Genomic DNA, 6,760 nt, shown 5'->3' on the forward strand with positions numbered 1-6,760 from the left:
TCTCTCACATGTCCCCAGACCCCCGCAGTCCGTTTCCCCTACACGCAACCAGACCAATTCCTTCTGCTCAGTACTGTTACAAAGAACGCTTGGCTAAAACAACTTGGAGCTAAATAGCTGCAAAGGAGCCAGCGTGATGGAACAAATAAGTGGTGACCTTAGCACTGCGGAGGTGTGGCATCTCTTCACAACTTCGCTTCTGACCGAGTGGTTAATGTAAAGCGAATCCCTTTGCTAATCCCTGTTGAATCATTTGCATTTCTGACTGAGTTAATAATTTTTGTCTTCCTTTAATGAATATTAATAACCATAGAGTGGGGTACACTTACTAAGTGTTATTCTATTGCCCTGGTCTTTTTAGTCTCCATTACTGCATTTGAATAATGAAGGAAAACTGGTTCTGTTGTTTACACATCGTGATCCACGTGACTTCATAACTTTGAAGTAAGCAGCACTGCCTGATTTCTTGCACTCTAATTTTCGGTGATAAATAAAGCCTTGTTTGCCCTATACTTTCTCACCCTTTTATTTATTGAAGTAAAACAGCATTCTGACTAAAGGTTTCCCCTTGGAGGTCTCCTAGGAAATGGAAATTTTCCTGTGTTCACACTGGGAAGGAGTTCTGCTGCACTCATACTCCTCCAGCGTTAGAAATGTCATATGACTTTCTTGTAACTACATAATCGGTATTAAACACAGGCAAAATACTTGCCTGCCTTGGAAGCTGACGCATCCAGCAGGATGTTGGATACAGCCACTTCTAGGAGAAGAATGCAACTGTGAACAGCAGAACATACAGACAGGCAAGCAAAGACCTAAATGGTTATCAGAAGAGTTATAATTAGCCAATGTATATGTGGTGTTTGAAGGATGAAAACAATTAGCAGTTCAAGTGAAGTTATTGTTAGCAGCAGCAGCCCTTTTCCTGAGAGGCTATATCTGGTAAATGCTTTTGTAAGTAAGGGTAGTCCCATAGTATGTGAGCTCTTGCAAAGCAATAGGTAGGGGGCCAAAATCTTGATAGAAATATTTGATGCAGGATTTTCTTAGATTTCTGGAAGCAAGGACACAATTATGTATGTATTTTATGAATGCAAACTTCCAGGTCTTGCTTCCACAATCTCTTCTTAGGTCTCCATCACCATCTGTTTACCTGTGTGGGATTTGTTTGTTTGTTTGTTTTATGGTGTCAGCGTGACACCTATACCTTTTCCAACTATAACTGCTAATTGTGGCACATCTGTCAGCATGTCTGCCTGCAACTCAGACTTCATCTTTGCATAATTGTTTTCTGCTGAAGTGGCTTTTGTTCTACTTCAGAATTTCACTGGCCTGTTCCTGCAAAGGCAGAAGGCAGACCTGCAGCCCTGACTGCTGGGGAGAGGAGCTGTTCTCATTTTCCCGGTTAAGTTCCCAGAAGATAAATATAGCTGTGTACAACTCAGCATGGGGAGGGCCATAAGCCAAGCCAAGCTCAGCATGCTGGGTTTTGTAGTCCATCTGGTAGAAAATGGGCAAAGAGGTGGCCTCTTGGGTAGTAAACCAATGGAGAATGATCTGAGCAAAAATCACACAGCCCCTGTGCAACATCTCCAGTGAAGTTCATGGAAAATGGAATTTGAGACCCACACCAGGACTATGTGAGCTCTGGTCCAACCTGCAGAGAGATGTAGAAGGCCGAGTAGACATGTTAAGTGATAAACTAAACTGAAGGACCAAAGTAAAACTCATTCTTGAAGCCTGCTACCTGCTCTGGACATTTCTGTTTGGCAGTCATAAATTGCTCTCTGTTGGCTTTCTTCAGTTGCTTTCCTGGGCAAGAAAGTGATGGAGAAACTCTACCACTGTGGTTCATGGGGTTTGTAGGCATCTAAGCACATGGAGACACACTGCATTTCTGCAAGTGATGCAGATGCTAATCTCTAACTAGGCTTTAGAGATACTATTGCAAAGCAAAAAGTAATTGCCAATAATTCTATTATGGATCAGCATCTGACATTTCAGGGGAAAAAAAGAACAGTGATGAGAGTTTAAACACCTGCTCTGAAATGATGACAGAAGCCATTATCCATCATCCTGGTACAACTGCTCTATGCTCCATACCTTTCTTTCTTAGCTAGATGTTTTCCATTTGTTCTTCTGCTTCCATCATAAGCTTCATCCTTCACGTCTCAGCTTCAGCTGTCAGCTACAGCTCAGCTGTCTAGATGTGTTGCATGTTCCTTACATTTGCATATAAGCATGTATAATTCAGGATCTAACGGTTAATCTGCAAACCTGATTATCTCTTGACAAATACTGCTAGCAGCTGACTTGCCTTGTCACCTGAGGTCTGAAATGAGGAATGCATGGAAGTCTCGTGCTATTAAAACTTAGTAGGTTTCTCTGTATTATGTGGCCTAGTCAAGCCCTAGAATTCAATTATAATTCAATTATTAATCTTTCTGTTGCTACCTATGGCAACCTCCAGCTGTGACAAATACAAGCTAAACAATGCTATTAAATATGCATGCTGTGTGTTCTACCATATTAGATAACACATTCGTGACCTGCTAATTCTGCCAATTCACAGCTTTGCTAATCCAGCCCCTTGTACTTTGGGCAAATTAAGAGGCTTTTTAGTTACACTTCACCTCTACTTTCTTTTCACCTTTTCTGTCCTTCCCTTGGAAACGGTGGTTGGTGGTCTACCACAGAGGTTTCCTAGTTTTCCTCATCTGTTTTACTAAGAAGCCAAGCCTGTCTCGAAAACAATGTGAAAGGCTGAAGCAGATACCCACGTCCCTCCTTCTCTCTGAGACCACTGCTGTACTTTTTGAATTCGCCACCCTCCCCTTTATACCACCAGCTTGTGCACAGCTTACGCTCAGTATCCTTTCTCACTGCAGGAATGGAAGAACTGCCTCTGCTCTGCTCCTGTGATCACATCCACTCGTGGCTCAGCTGAATGTTCACATCTGATGCTTTTCTGCTCAGGCCTGTACCACTGTACCTAAGGCAGCTGGCAGAATACTACTCACCTTCTGCTCCCTTGCTGTGCATGCCCTTACAGCAGAAGGTGTCCTCTACCAGCACACCTCAGCTACCTGCGTGTTTTGCCTGCCTCCGAGTGGGGTGGGCATGAGTCAGCTCTGATCCCAAAGCCATCTGGCCGTGCAGTGCTGCGTGAGCTAATAAGGCTGATCTCTGAGAAGGTTCCTTCTGGGCTCAGGCAGAACATTTGCAGCTCTTTGGCACTTCAGCCTTGCGCCTCGCCAGGAGGGAAGTGGGCAAGTGTCCATTTGCATCCCTTGCAACGAGCCTGGCCTGCATTGCCTCATTCCCTCCCAGAAGGGGGATGAGCTGTAAAACTGTAAATACTTTACTGTGAGAGTGACTGAGTCTAGTCTCAGGAGAGAGTGCTGCGTTATCTGTATCAGGACAGATAGCACGCTGCCGCTCCAGCATGCAGGCACTGCCTGAGCTCTTGTTATTCCCAGGAACACCAGGACCCACGAGGCCCCAGTACCCTGGCAGCTTCCAAAGCAGGCAGGGCTGCTGTGACAGAGGAGCCATCAGAAACTCACTGCTAGATGTAGATCTAGCCACTTGTCTTGAAATTGAGCCGGTTTGCACCCAGGAGCAGTGACCGCAGGAGCTCATCGTTTTCACACTTGCTGATGTGATGATCCCTGACTCCTACCCCTTGCAGGTAACCTTGCCCTAGCTGCTGGGGGTCACCCAGCTTTCTCCTGTCAAGTGGTGCAATGCCCAAGCCATACAGCTGGTGCACAGGCCACACGTACTGCTGGCACAGATCCTCTCCTGTTCTCCCGGGAGTGCTCCATGAGTCTTCCCAAGAGCTGATCCTACTTTTGCTCTTCTGACCTAACTTTTACTGTTAGTTTTAAACCCTGGAAATCCCTGGACACAGTGTCGGTGGAGGCTGAAATGGGTTGTGCTGTTCCCTACACCTCTGCAGCAAACCTCCAAGTTTTCCTTCGGAGGGAGAGCGTTCACAAAAGGGTGCGTTAAGCCCCATCTGACTTGTGTGTACTATGGCTCTGTCCTCAGCAGGAGAAAGATGAATTCCCAGTGCTGTCTTACAAGTGGTAGTTACTGGGATGTACAAAGCTGATGAAGGCAAATTTTAACCTTTACATGTGGATTTTCCTGGTCATGTACCACTGCCATTGCATGCACGTACAGCCCCCAGTTTCCCCGAGCAAGGCAGTCTTTCCTTTGATCTTGCTGTTACACACCCAGCAGATATTTCTGCCTGTGTGTTCACACGGATCAGCAGGGTTCTGCTTCTTGCTCTTGAACCAGAGCGTTCTCTGCACTTTTGGCATTGATCGATACATAATTCAAAACGATTATTCTGCACACAAACACCAAAATGCTTTTCTGTTGATAGTGCAGCCTCTGCAGACTCAGCACATAAAATGGGTCACTACAGCGCTTGTTCTTGTTGCACAACTCCAGTGTGACTTCTTTTCCTTTTCCTTGCCCTTGAATGTAAACAAGTAAAACTAAGACAAGTCGGTAACAAAATCAGGAAAGGAGAAGGGGAAGGAAAGCTTCTTTTGGGACTGGTCTGGAGCCGAGCTTCCTCCCTGCTTCAGCAGCCTGGCTCCTGGGAGCTCGGGTGCTGGAGCTGCTGTGGAAATAAAGACCCATTGAGCAGTCTGGCTCCAAATTAGCATTTGAATTCCCTTGTAGTCTGTTGTCAGATGGGCAGGAGGTGGGTGCTAGTCTTGGTTTCTCAGTCCTGATACACAAAGGTGGCTTTAAAAGGTTTTCCTTTTTATTTATTTATTTTTCTCCCTGAAGGAAAGAAACGCGCTGTTCACGCTAGGGACGGTTTGTGTTTTCGTTTTTTTGTTGTTGTTTTCCCTCTCCTTTTCCCCTCTGCTTCACCCCCTCTCCCGGATCAGCCTGAGCTGTGGATATGGACCCGTCTGGGTATTGTTAGCCCAGTCTGACCTACTTCTCTCCCTCCCCTCGGCCCCGTGTTATGGATGCTGGTGCTATGGAAACCTGGGTGACATGCCAGCGCCACAAAGCCAAGGCCACCAGCTGCACCCTCCTCCCCCAGCCCCTTTCTCTCCCAAACACCCCTTGAAAAAAGTTAGTGCTGCTTCTTGTGGGAAGCCAAGGGGCTGCTCCATGTGGCCCAGCAAGCCCTTAGCGTGTCGCTCCCCTGGTCCTGGGCACAGCGTTTCTCCGTGCAAACCCACACACCAGACCTGTCTGTGCACGTATCCTGCACACCAAGGGGAGGAAAGTACACGTGCGTGCCCTTGAAGTTTTCGAGATAATATGCTGCAAACCTCTTTATCGCAGTACGAAAGCCTTAACAGGAGCCTCGGTTCCCACACACATGCAGAGTGTGTGCACGGAGACCCCTGCAGCAGGTGGCAGAGGCTTTCCAAGGGGCAGAGCTGCCTGCTTCCACCTCCCTGGGGTGACAAGGCCCACCGGGAGGGAGGCCTGGTTACAAGACAGAAAAAATCTTGCTCCTTTTCCAGGTTCCCTTTGCTGTTCTGGCTGCTTGGCCTCAGAGGCCACAGCCGTGCGCGAGCAGATTTGCTTCCAAGTGCCCCAGGCCGGGCTTGGCAGCGGGGTGGGGGGAGCAGAAAGGAGACCAGAGCTCTGTGAATCACTTTCAGGGGGCTCTAGGGACTTTAATATGTCTCGAGGAGATTCCTGCGAGGCTTCAGGATCCCCACACTACCCCTGACACCAGGCCCGGCCCCGGCCCCGCGTGGCACCGGCGCCCTCTGGTGCCCGCCGCCCGCCCGAGGAGCCCCCGGCCCGGCCTCGGCTCCCCGCACCCCCGGGGGGACCCCAGGGCAGCCAGGGGACCCCCCCCTCGGGGCCAGGCCTCCGGGTTTTTGGTGCTGGTGAAAGGGTGAGGAGAGAAAAGGCATCAGGAGGTGGTGGGAGGCATTCATGGGAAGGCTACCCAAAATCTCACAGGGGCAGGCGATGCGTCTGTACCTCCGTAAGGCACAGCCAGGGTAAAACATCGCTCTGCTTTTGCCAAAGGGTTTTGCCAACGCCTCTAGAAAAAGTTATTCTGTCTTTTTACACTGCTGACATCCCGGGCTCCCGTGAGGATGGGGCCCCGCTGTGCTGAAAACTCTGCACAGATGAGAGCTGTGCAGTTATTTCTGATTGAATTTAAGCCTTCCCGTGCAGCGTGTGCTCTGATCCGAGGCAGGAGAGCCTGAAAGGGAAACGGAGTGGGAGCTTTGCTGGACAAGCCAATTAAAGTGCAGGGAAGGAAATGAAGCAATGTGAAAAGTTCATCTCTTCCAGGAAAAAAAAAAAAAAAACCAACACCTGATGTTCTTACAGTGTGAGATATGTCTGTCACTAGGGGAGGGAGGGGAGGAAGGCAGCCTTTAAAGCCTGGTTAAGCTGGCAGCACGCTATCGCAGTTGTTTTTGTTCCCTGATGAGAATTCCCCCTGTGACGAGGGCTCCGAGCACTTCTGGTGTTTTCTAAGCTGTGCTGCTAACACGGGGGACTGAGAGGCAAAAGGCTCAGTGCTTCCATCACTGAGCTCCTGTGAAAACCCAGCCCTCCCCATCACAGGGGGCTGAGCCCAGGGGGAGACCCCAGCACCAGGTAAAGCACCCAGCAGGGCTGAGTATTCACTTCTGGGCGCCTTCGACCCAAGTCCAGGGGCTCTGCAGCACTGAAAATTGTCTTCTCACTACTGGCACCCCTCCTGCAGGGAAACTGAGGCAATAGCAACAAGCTCAAAACATTC

This window comes from Anas platyrhynchos, chromosome 14 (genome assembly GCF_047663525.1).
Source record: "Anas platyrhynchos isolate ZD024472 breed Pekin duck chromosome 14, IASCAAS_PekinDuck_T2T, whole genome shotgun sequence".
Classification (NCBI taxonomy): domain Eukaryota; kingdom Metazoa; phylum Chordata; class Aves; order Anseriformes; family Anatidae; genus Anas; species Anas platyrhynchos.